Source organism: Azolla caroliniana, unplaced genomic scaffold (genome assembly GCF_043228905.1).
Source record: "Azolla caroliniana isolate FFs.n. ecotype wild unplaced genomic scaffold, voAzoCaro1.0.p SCAF_5, whole genome shotgun sequence".
Classification (NCBI taxonomy): domain Eukaryota; kingdom Viridiplantae; phylum Streptophyta; class Polypodiopsida; order Salviniales; family Salviniaceae; genus Azolla; species Azolla caroliniana.
This window is the reverse complement of record NW_028230440.1, coordinates 21,137,063-21,149,702: the sequence shown is the minus strand read 5'-3', so window position 1 is coordinate 21,149,702 and position 12,640 is coordinate 21,137,063.

Genomic DNA, 12,640 nt, shown 5'->3' with positions numbered 1-12,640 from the left:
TCCAGGCGATATATCACAAAGATTCAAGGCACCATCCACCATTGGAGGTTCCTTCCTCTAAATCAAGGCGGCATATCACAAAGATTCAAGGCCCCCTCCACCATTGGAGGTTCCTTCCACTAAATCAAGGCGGCATATCACAAAGATTCAAGGCACCCTCCACCATTGGAGGTTCCTTCCACTAAATCAAGGCGGCATATCACATAGATTTAACACTCCCTCCACCATTGGAGGTTCCTTCCACCAAATCGAGGCGGCATAGCACACAGATTCAACACTCCCTCCACCATTTGAGGTTCCTTCCAGCAAATCGAAGCGGCATATCACACAGAATCAACGCTCCCGCCACCATTGAAGGTTCCTTCCATCCATTTTTTTATTTTCAGGACTAAAATTTTTCATTTCTTCATTTTCAGTACTAAATTTTTAGATTTTACAATTGTCATATTTGATCCGTAATTCTAATGTTCGAAACAAATTATTTCTCACTTTGCAGGCCACATTTAAAAACATTTGATTGTGTTTTCTTAGTGTAGTCTATATAACATTAACTACTCTCACCGGACACTTAATTTTTTTGGATAAATCTAGTGACCAAATGGGGGTCCCCAATGAGAGTGAGTTGTCAAGTAACTCATGTATATCTGAAAGGACCAAGAGACGAGTGGTTTTTCACATAGTCCGTTATTTGGTAGAAATAATGAAGAGATTTAGTGAAGAGGATCGTAGGGATATTATATGTAGAGTGTTACACCATCAACGTTTCAATGAAGACATGGAGAGAATAAAATTTAGGGACCAATGTGTTTCAGAAGAGATTGTAGAGTCTATGAAGTCATCCCTAGACTTAGTGAAAGGTGTAGAGTGCATAGACAAACTTGCTTCAAAGAGGGCAGCCCTACACATGGTTATGAACGGTGCGAGAGAAAAAAAATATAGTGATACTAAAGTTGCCTTAGCCTTGGGTATTCAAAGAAGGAACTTGAGGAAACATCGCCGAAATATACACTCAAGCCAATTCAAGTGGTTAGGGTTGGGACGTAGACGACGATGCGATGCCTTATCTCAAGAGATTATTGAGAAAGTGGATTCATTTTGGGCCAAAAATACGCGTGTCTCACCAAATAAGAAGGACGTGTGTAGACAACGAATAAGTCAGGGTAAGTACCAGATTCACCCTAGACACGTCTTGGAGATGACAGAGGTATTCCATTTTTTTATATCAATTCACATTCCATAAATTTGTGTTTTGATCAAGTGTATATTAATGTTTGCTATATATATTGGTTGATGTAGACTGAATTGTACATGAACTTTAAAGACCAACATCCAAGCTTGACTGTTGGATTCTGCAAGTTCCAAGGTTTGAAACCATTTTATGTTAGAAAATTAAATGAGAGGAATACATGTTGTTGTGTGTACCACGTGAAGATGGACATGTTAAGGCTAGGAGTGAATGCAATGCGTACTGATTCTAAGGGTATGCACGGGGAATTATGTGTATGCAATTGTGAGGTTTGTAGACCAAATGGGGAGGATAATAGGTGTAATGCACGAAACATGACTTATGCATCCGTTTCTCAGTTATGGAGGTCTTGTGTTTGTGAAAAAGAACCATCATGTGAGTGGCATCGTCGTACATGTCTATTAAGAACATGTAAGGTTTGTCTGCTACCATTATTTTGTAGGCAGGAGCTTGATTTGGGAAACAGTCATATCGTGAAATGGAAATATTTAGGGTATGTGACTGAAAATATTGGCAAGGGAGTTGTAACTAATCGTATCAAGGAAGTATATAAGGCGTCATGTGCTGCTACCCTTGTCTCAAAATTTAAGAAACAACTTGGGGAGTTCATTCCACATAACTTCCGGAGTTATTGGCAAAATTCACAGTTCAAGGAATGTATTAATAACTTACCAACAGGTGTCATCGTATCCGTTATTGACTTTGCAGAAAACTATACATTTAAAGTTCAAAATGAGGTTCAATCAATGCATTGGTACAATGATCAATGTACAATACTTGTACATATTTGCTATTGGAGGCAAGACGGTGAGTTACATAAGAAATCAATATTTTACATTTCAGATCATAAAAAGCATCATACACTATTTGTTCAACATTGTTTTAAGCTTCACCATGCAGATTTATTGTCTCTAGGGTTAACCTGTAACCATCATCGGGTTTGGTTTGATGGTGCTGCCTCGCAGTTTAAGGCGGCACGATCGTTCTACTTTATTGCCAGGTAATTTTTAATCCATATGTTTAGAACTTATCAATTAATGTGTAAGGAAGTAATTCTTGTGTTAGTGCATGCATACTAATTATGTTTGTCACTATTCTCACACAGTACTATTCACATGGATGCATACTGTAGAAAATAGCGTGCGGAAGCAAGTATAAAGACCGAACAGAAGGGAGGAAACTCAGGTTTAATGGAGAGCTTGAGCTTACACGGTGTACACAGGAGAGACAGAGAGAGAGAGACACACACAAAAAACTATATTCAACAATAATACTCAATCTGTACATAAGACGTGCTTCAGTGAACACTTTTATACAAGTCCTAGAAGGACTGACTGAAGTACTGACAGTACTTCAATGCTCATCAAGAGCTCCTACACTAACTCCCAAATATATTCCTAATGGCCTCCCGGTTTACGCACTCGGCCTAACCGATCGGTCCCAACCGATCCGGTCCTCGGCTTCTTCAGCCGATCCAGCCGATGTTGAGCTTGTCTCTCAACACTCCCCCTCAAGCTCAACTCGAGGCTCTTCGGGATCCTCGGGCTCACAGCTCCGGTTCCTCCTGGCTTCATGCCTCGCTCGCGCTCCTCGACCTGTTCGACTCCGCGCGCTTCGACCCTTCCGGTCGGCTTGTCTGCTCATGTGGCCCTTATAAGCTCTTCTACTATTGCGGTGTTGACGCTTCTCCTGCTGCCTTTTCTTCCGCTTGGGCCTCGGTTGATTCAGCGTGTCTGAATCAAACAACCGAACCGACTCGGCTACCTCCGATCGGTTTTCGCTCTCGTTCAAGTTGGCTGTCTCCAACTCGTCTTCGGTCTTCTCGCCCTCGGTGGCGTTATCTTCCTCATACGTGGTTGGCTTCGGCTCTCTTCTTCGGTTGCTCCCCTTCTGTCCTCTTCCTAACTTTTCCGCGGGTCCGCCCTCGGATTATTCAGCCGATCCGAAGTCGAACTCGACAACCGAGTCAACCGACTCGGTGGTCTCGCGGTCTCCGCTCCTTTCCTGCTGCCTTGCTTGGTCATTCAAGACTGTTCTCCCCCTCAAGTTTGGCACATCGAGGTGACGCAATCCGAGCGCACCCGAGAATTGCCGCAACTTGTCCAGACCAAAAGGCTTGGTGAAGATGTCGGCGGCCTGCCGATCCGTCGGAACGTACTGATTTTCGACTTCACCGAAAAGGACACGCTCACGGACGAAATGGTAGTGCACCTGAATGTGCTTGGTCCGTGCGTGGAAAACGGGGTTTTTCGCGAGGTGGATGTTGCTGAGGTTGTCGCAATAGATCGTCGTTGGATCGGACACCTCCTCTTGTAGGTCCTTAAGTAGCCGCTTCAACCAGATGGCTTCGCATGTCACGACAGCCGCTCCTCGGTACTCAGCTTCGGTGCTAGACAGTGCAACTGTCGGTTGCTTCTTACTGCTCCACGCGATCGCGGCACTCCCGAGGGAGAACACGTATCCGGACATGGATCGGCGATCGGCGGCGTTGCCAGCCCAATCAGCATCGGTGTAGCCGACTAACTGCTCGGTTGCACCGGTCCCATATAGCAGTCTGCGGTCCTTAGTGCCGCTTACGTACCGCAGTACGCGTTGCGCACACTGAAGGTGCTCCTCGGTAGGTCGCGCCATGAACTGACTGATCACCCCGACTGGATAACTGAGGTCAGGTCGGGTGATGGTCAAGTATATGAGGCTTCCGACAATATGTCGGAATCTCGTCGGGTCGCATACCTTTCCCGTATCGGGACGAAATTTGACGGTTCTGTCCAGAGGAGTCGAGAGGGACTTACAGTTGGCCATCCCGAGTTTGAAGAGCATACCCAGCACGTAATGACGTTGGCTGATCAATATGCCTTCGGGGGTACGGATCACTTCGATCCCGAGGAAGTAATGAAGGACCCCCAGATCCTTCATGTCGAACGATGCCGCAAGCTGAAGCTTGACGCGGTTGATTTCATCTAGGTCGACGCCGGTGATGACTAAGTCATCAACATACAGTAAAATACTAACCGGTCCGAGTCGACCTTTCCGGATGAATAGGGAAGAGTTCGATTTTGACGTGACAAAGCCCATCCGACACAGTTGTTGCGTGATCTTCGCGTTCCAGGCACGTGGGGCTTGCTTCAGTCCGTAAAGGGACTTCTTCAGTCGGCATACTGCCGAGGAGTTCGTTCCAGATTGAAATCCGGGGGGATGTACCATGTACACCTGTTCCTCAAGGTCACCTAGCAGGAACGCATTCTTTACATCCATCTGATGTAAGTGTCACCCCTTCGCCGCAGCTACTGCGAATAAAACACGAACAGTCATCATTTTCGCGACCGGCGCGAACGTCTCATCATAGTCGATGCCGTGTTTCTGCGCGTAGCCCTTTGCCACTAGCCGAGCCTTATACCGGTTAACGGAGCCATCGATGTTGTACTTGACCTTGTACACCCACCTACACCCGATCGGCTTCACACCCTTCGGTGTGTCAACCAGGTCCCAGGTCTCGTTCTCCGCCAATGCGTGCATCTCTTCCTCCATCGCGGCACGCCAATTCGCGTCTTTAGCCGCTTCTGCGTAGCTCTCCGGCTCATGCACTTCCGCTATACGGGTCATGTACGCATAATGATGCACCATGTACTCGTTGTATCCGAACCGCACAACTGGGTTCTTTTGGCGGGTAGATCGGCGCAATTTCACATTAGCCGATGTCGAGGCCTTCTCGGTCGACGCGATCTTCATCTTTAAAGACTTGTCACCGGTTCTCTCGGAGTTGGACTCGCATCGGTCTGACTCGTTTCTATCCGTGCCGGAATCCGACACCTTCTTCCCTTTCTCTTTGCGCGTAAGCCATCTCCTCGGCTTCCTACGCGGGGAATGCACGGCCGAGTCTCCACTACTCGCCAGCTCTTCATCGGACTGGTCGTACCGACTCAGTCGTCCAATCAGTCCACTTAACCGGAGTGAAATCGGCTCGACTTCGGGCTCATCCGGAGGTATCTCGGCCTCGCTGACCTCATCGTCAGAACTCGGATTGGAGTCGGGGTTCGGAGTCGAGGGCTGGTACCAGGACGCGGACTCGTCAAACACAACGTCGCGGCTGACACGTGCTTGTTTGGTGCGAGGGTTATAGCACTTATAACCCTTCTGCTCGTCCGAGTAACCGACCAAGATGCATTTCTCGGCCTTTGCGTCCATCTTCTTCCTTTTCTCCTTTGGTACATGCACATACGCAATGCTACTGAACACCCTCAAGTGTCACAAGTTCGGCTTCATTCCGAAATATAGCTCGTGTGCCGACACTTTGTCTCCAATCCGGTTCTGGATGTATACCGCGGTCCTTACCGCCTCCGCCCAGTAGAACTTGGGCAAGCTCTTCTCCTCCAGCATTGCCCGTGCCACTTCCACAACTGACCGATTATTCCTCTCGGCCACGCCGTTTTGCTCCGGCGTGTATCTACAACGGAATTCGCGCCGAATTCCCATTTGTTGTAGATAACCGTTGAATTGACCGGCACTTGATCTTTCGTCCCGTTGCCGTTTCTACGAACCCTTTGAGGTCCCGAAAGCAGTCAAAGACTTCGCTCTTCCTCTCAATGAGGTAGATCCATGTGTCCCGTGTGTGGTCGTCGATGAAGGAGACGAAATATCGGCTCCCGCCAAGACTAACGTTTTGTGCCAGCCCCCATACATCAGAGTGTATAAGGTCGAGCTTGTTCCGGCTCCGGTTTCGCTCGTTCGAGAAAGGAAGTCGGTGTTGCTTCCCGAGCTAGCAGGCTTCACAAATTTGTGCCTTTCGGCCACTATATTTGGGCAATCCGAACACTACCTATTTCGATTGCAGATCTTGAAGCCACTGGTGATTGACGTGGCCTATCCGCTTGTGCCACAAGTCGATGTCCGACTCGGCTTTTTGTCCCTTCGCGAACATTGCGGTGCCGCTGTCAGTGGAATCGAGGATGAAAATCCTCCCGTCTCTGCGCCCTTGCGCAATCACACGGCCTTCTTCCTCAATGAAGCACCTGAGGTGTGTAAACCAAACCTCCATCCCTTGGTCAACGATCTGTCCGACCGAGACCAAGTTCTTCGTGATTGTCGGGACGTGCAGTACGTTCATGAGTTTCCCTTTCTGCCCGACATGGCTAAGGGGAACTTCTCCGACATTCGCGATCGGATGCGGAGTGTCGTCTCCTGGTGCGACTACTCCAAGTTACATCGGTTTTTCAAGGTACGAGAACCACTCCTTATGGCTCGTCATGTGGTTTGACGCGCTGGAGTCTACGTACCACACCTCGTCCAATCTCGAGGTGCTTTGTTTCATTGAGTTTGCTTCGTGTCTCGTCACGAAGACAGACCCTTCTCCGGCTCTCCCGGAGTCTTCGGCGTAGTGCGATCGTTGCAGATTTCCCTTGTGGGTATGTCCGGAGCCGTTTCCGGAACCGGTTCTCTCCAAATCGGTGCGCTTCTTCCAACACTCGCTTTCCCTGTGGCCTTTCTTGCCATAGTACCAGCACTCCGCGATGGCCTTCCCTTGCCGGTTCTCATCGCTTCGACTCCCCCTGTTTCCGGAGGGTCCGGAGTTGCTATCGGCATCACTTCGGTGCCTTCTTCCTTGATCTCGTCGGCCGTCTTCATTGCGCCCCGACTCGCCTCGTCCTCCACGTCCACGGGGCCTATCTCCCTCTGTGTACAACATTCTGCTGTCGGTGTGTGTGCTCGTCGACGCACCTGCGTGGTTCTCCTCTACGAGGAGCATCGACTGTAAGTCGAAAAAGGAAGGCGTATTCTCCCGGGTACACACAGCCGTTCGGAACGCTCCGAACTTCGACGCCAAACCTCCGAGACAGATCTGGACCATCTCGCTCTCCTCGATGTTCACCTCTATGGAGGCGAGGGAGTCGCAGATATCCTTGATCTTCGAGGTATAGTCCGCCACCAACAAGTCGCGTTGTCGTAGGTTGCTCAACTCCTGTCGGAGCTGAAGCTTCCTGGCTGTGGTGCTCGCGGCGAAAATCTTTTTCAGATTTTCCCACGCACCCTTCGGCGTCTTTGCATCCCGAACATAGCTCAATAGTTGTTCACCCACACACGACGCGAAGCAGTATAATACCCTACTCGCCGATTGCTCCCACGACGGGAAGTCTCTATGTGTCGATTCGGGTGCTGCGTCATTAGCTCCTTCGACATAACTCCAGTAGCCGTGTCCGAGTAGGTACTGGTGCATCTTGTAGGACCAAGACGCGTAGTTGGTTCTGTCGAGCTTCTTTGTTGGAAGCGAGCTCGCCATGCGTCTATCCATCGTTCTACTTGTTCTTCTTCGTCAAGCTGTGTCGATTGCAGAGAGGTTCTCAACTCTCGCGCTCTGATACCATGTAGAAAATAGCGTGCGGAAGCAAGTATAAAGACCGAATAGAAGGGAGGAAACTCAGGTTTAATGGAGAGCTTGAGCTTACACGGTGTACACAGGAGAGAGAGAGAGAGACACGAAAAACTATATTCAACAATAATACTCAATCTGTACATAAGATGTGCTTCAGTGAACACTTTTATACAAGTCCTAGAAGGACTGACTGAAGTACTGACAGTACTTCAATGCTCATCAAGAGCTCCTACACTAACGCCCAAATATATTCCTCACGGAATATCTTTCCTAACGGCCTCCCGGTTTACGCACTCGGCCTAACCGATCGGTCCCAACCGATCCGGTCCTCGGCTTCTTCAGCCGATCCAGCCGATGTTGAGCTTGTCTCTCAACACATACTAATTATGTTTGTAACTATTCGAACACAACACTATTCACATGGATGCATGCATACTAATTTTGTTTGTAACTAAGTTAATTGTTCTTGATTGATCAAATAGTATTGTCCTGTCACGTGAATCTGTGTTTATTATATTTTAATCCATGTGAAGTGTTCTCCATAGACAAAGTGTACTATGTTGTATGTTGTATCTTTACTAAATTAGTATTTACTAAAGGATGTAAAGTACTCGTATTGTACTCTATAGTATTGTCCGTCCTTAAGAGAATTGTACTAATTATCTTTAATCCATGTGAAGTGTTCTCCATAGACACATTGTACTATGTTGTGTGTTGTATCTATACTAAATCAGTATTTACAGAAGGATGTAAAGTACTCATCTTGTACTCCTAGTATTGTCCGTCCTTAAGAGAATTGTACTAATTATCTTTTAAGCCATGTGAAGTGTTCTCCATAGACACATTGTACTATGTTGTGTGTTGTATCTATACTAAATCAGTATTTACAGAAGGATGTAAAGTACTCGTCTTGTACTCATAGTATTGTCCGTCCTTAAGAGAATTGTACTAATTATCTTTTAAGCCATGTGAAGTGTTCTCCATAAACACATTGTACTATGTTGTGTGTTGTATCTGTACTATGTTGTGTTTATAGAAGGATGTAAAGTACTCATCTTGTACTCATAGTATTGTCCGTCCTTAAGAGAATTGTACTAATTATCTTTTAATCCATGTTGAGGGTTTTCCATGGACACTGTATTGTAATGTGTGTTGTATCTATACTAAATCAGTAATTATCGTAGGATGTAAAGTACATGTCTTTTACTCATAGTATTGTCCTAGATTGAAGAGTTTGTACTAATTATCTAGTAATCAATGTTGAATGTTCTCCATGAACACACTGTATTGTACTTGGTGTTGTATCTATACTAAATCAGTAATTATCAGAAGATGTAAAGTACATCTTGTAGTCATAGTATTGTCTTATATTGAAGAGTTCGTACTAATTATCTATTAATCCATGATGAGTGTTCTCCATGAACACACTGTATTGTACTATGTGTTGTATCTATACTAAATCAGTGTTTATTGGGGGATGTAAAGTACATGTGTTGTAGTACTAATTATCTTCTAAGGAGGGTTGTGTTCTCCGTGGACACATTGTACTGTATTGTGTATTGTATTTGTACTAAATCAGTATTAATGAATGTAAAGTACTCGTCGTCAGCAACATAGTATTATCCGATATTGAAGAGTTTGTACTATTTATCTGTTAATTCATGTAGAGTGCTTTCCATGAATTCATTGTACTATGCCTTGTGTTGTATCCATACTAAATTACTATTAATGGATGCCAAGTTCACATGGTTGACAACATAGTACTATTTATCTTTTAATAAGTGTAGAGTGTTCTCAATGGATACGATGTGCTATGCTTTGTTTTGTATTTGTACTAAATCAGTATTACTGGATGTGTAGTAAGCTCGATTGACAACATAGTACTAATTTTGTTGGAAACCTGAGATACAAAAGCAGGTATTTCTCCTTATTCAACATTCGTCTGCAATGGAACTACTTCGGGTCTGAACATGGAAAAGGAGAGCATGATGGTGCGGGGGTTGTGATCAAACGTGCCCTTACAAGTGAGCAGTTGGATAATAATGGTGCTAAGTTACAAAATGCACATGATGTAGTGCAGTGGCTAACATGGAAGATGTCAAATGATGGTACGAATAGATTGTTTGTTGAAGTTCGTGCTGATGAGGTTGATAGAACTAAATCATATGGTTGTAAAACCGTGAAAGGCACATGCAGCACCCATTGTGTATTAGGGTTTAGCCGCAAGGACACAACACAATTGTTACTCCGTACTTTATCATGCTTTTGTTCCATGTGTATAGATGAAGCTTGGGATAAATGCATCAACCTATCAATCGTCGAGCCCTGGAAGCTGCAGAAGCTTGAGCTTGAACGACAAGATGACATTGAAGACGATGCACATTCAAACGATATTCTATACTACAACCAACATCAAGACTTGGCAGTTTTATTGGAAGTTGGAGATCATTTTACAGTGCTCAAATCTCCTCAGAATGAAGATTTAGAAGACTACTACATTGTGGTGTGCAAGCAAGGCAAGACATTATTGAAAGAAGTGGTGAGGGATGGTTGAGGCAACAATTTCAACCTTGGTGAGTCTGTCGTGTATGGAAACTATTATGCAAAGTTGCCACAGTGCAAGAACACATATGCATTACTAAAAGAAGCACCGATCGCAATAATCTACGTTGATGCCATTCTTGCGATCAAATTCAATATGACTCAAGCAAAGCACAAGGTTAAGGGATACAACATTGTCTACAAGGTCCCCCAAGAGGTTCATGAGCACATATTAGGGGAGGTCTCTCTATTTAATGCTTGAAAGTCACCCTATCAATATATTGTACCAGAAAACTGAAAAACATCCACTTGTAGTTCACTATTTGATGTATTGATATATTAATTTTGATGATTGACAAATGAATCGATGTATTTCGTCTTTCTTCTATTATGTATTATGAATCGATATATTTGATGTATTGAGACTATTTATTGAGCTTGTTTTGTAAGTGTTTATGGTAATTATAGAGTTGCTTGTTTCCATGGTTTAAGGTGTGAAGTCTTCAATACTTTTGTATTGTTAGTGTTTATGGTAATTATAGAGTTGCTTGTTTCTATGGTTTAAGGTGTGAAGTCTTCAATACTTTTGTATTGTCAATGTTTATGGTAATTATAGAGTTTCTTGTTTCTATGGTTTAAGATGTGAACTCTTGAATACTTAGTAGCCTATATATGGCCCAAACTTATTCAACTATCAAGTCTCTATTGTGTGCACACAAGTCATTATTCAACTCTAACCATGTGCACTCAAGGAGACCATACCAAGTATCAATATATATATTAGTACTAACGCAAGTATCAATATACATATTAGTTTAGTACTAATGTCAATTGCAAGTATTAAGTAATACATAGTAGTCTCCCAAAGTATCTCAATTAGACGGATACATACATCTGATGTAAAGTTCGGTTGCATGACAGTATATACCAGTCTTCTAAATCTTCATCTGGTATAAGGAACTGTATATAACATCTCAGTTAACAATATAGAATTTTATTTGTAATCAACACAATCATGGCTGCATGGGAGTGTACTTGGGAGTGTGATAAATTTGTACCTCCCTCACCAAAGATCTTTCAGAATTAGAAATATAGAAATTCAGATTACACTACAACACTAGCTGAGTGATCTGATCTTCACAACATTTCAGAGTTAACAATAGAATACATTTTCATTCTCTACAATTGGCAATATAGAATTTCACACTGGTATAACTACTGGATTTTGGTATACTAAATAGTTCAATTTCAGACATCACTAATAGTTTAGCTAAAGTTCAAGTACAATCGAAAGACACTGGTATAACTATTTCAGATAAATGAGATAGTATTTTGGTATACCAAATAGTTCAATTTCAGACATCACTAACAATTCAGCTAAAGTTCAAGTACAATCGAAAGACAATCAGTATCTTAAAGCCTTTAGGTATCAGCTGACTAAGTGGCACTTCATCATTAGAGGCATCAAAGACAGGCGTGGATGCACGGGCACCTTGTACTAGTGGCAAGCTTGAGAGAGCAACTGTGTTTTCTGCAACTGCAATGCTTGTACACACATCCACAAAGGTACTGTCGATAGAAAAATTATCACTCATCTCCTGAATGTGGGCTATTTTAGTACTCATGTTGTTGCTAGTATGCTCAGTCTCAGTACAATTAGGCTCTTGTATGTGGGCTACAACAATACTCCAGGCAAAATCTTGGCTGGTGATAGTCACCTCATTCTTAAGACCACTGTGCTCTCCTTCTTGGGTCAACTCCTCTTGTACGGTGGTTGTCACCTCATTCTTAAGAGAACCGTGCTCCCCTTCTTGGGTGGTCTTTATTGCCTGGTCCTCATGGGTGATGCTAGTAGGCTCCCCTTCATTAGTAACGATGTTCTTTCCACAATCTTCATGGGATTCTTTAGACACTACTAGCACATTCTCAATACAATCAGGCTCCTCTTCAGTACTAGCGATATTCTTTCCACACTCCTCATGGGAATCTTTAGACACTACAGATACATTCTCAGTACAATCAGTCTTCTCTTTAGTACTTGCCATATTCTTTCCACACTCCTCATGTGCTTCTTTAGACAAATTGTTGTTTGTACATGCCAACTACTCTTCAAATATGAATGCTTCGTTTTTCTCACAATCCTCATGTGTAGAAGATGTGCTTCCAGAGTCTGCCTCCGTGCAAAGGTTAATCCTAGAATCTGACTTTGCACTTGTGCTCCATATAGTTCCCGATTCATTTGATTGCAATTGGGAATCGGACTGCTCTTGTAAACCTAAATAATGGGATTCCAAAGAATATTAGTATCAACTCACACACTCAAAAGTTTGCAAACATACCAACAACAATGAACATAGGGTTAAGAGCCACATTTTTACCTATTGTTACATCGTCATACTGTACAGCCGTAGATACCCCATTGCAAGTGGCAGGCTCGGTCATCTTCTCCACAACATCTAAGTGCTCAACAAGGTTGTTATGATCTA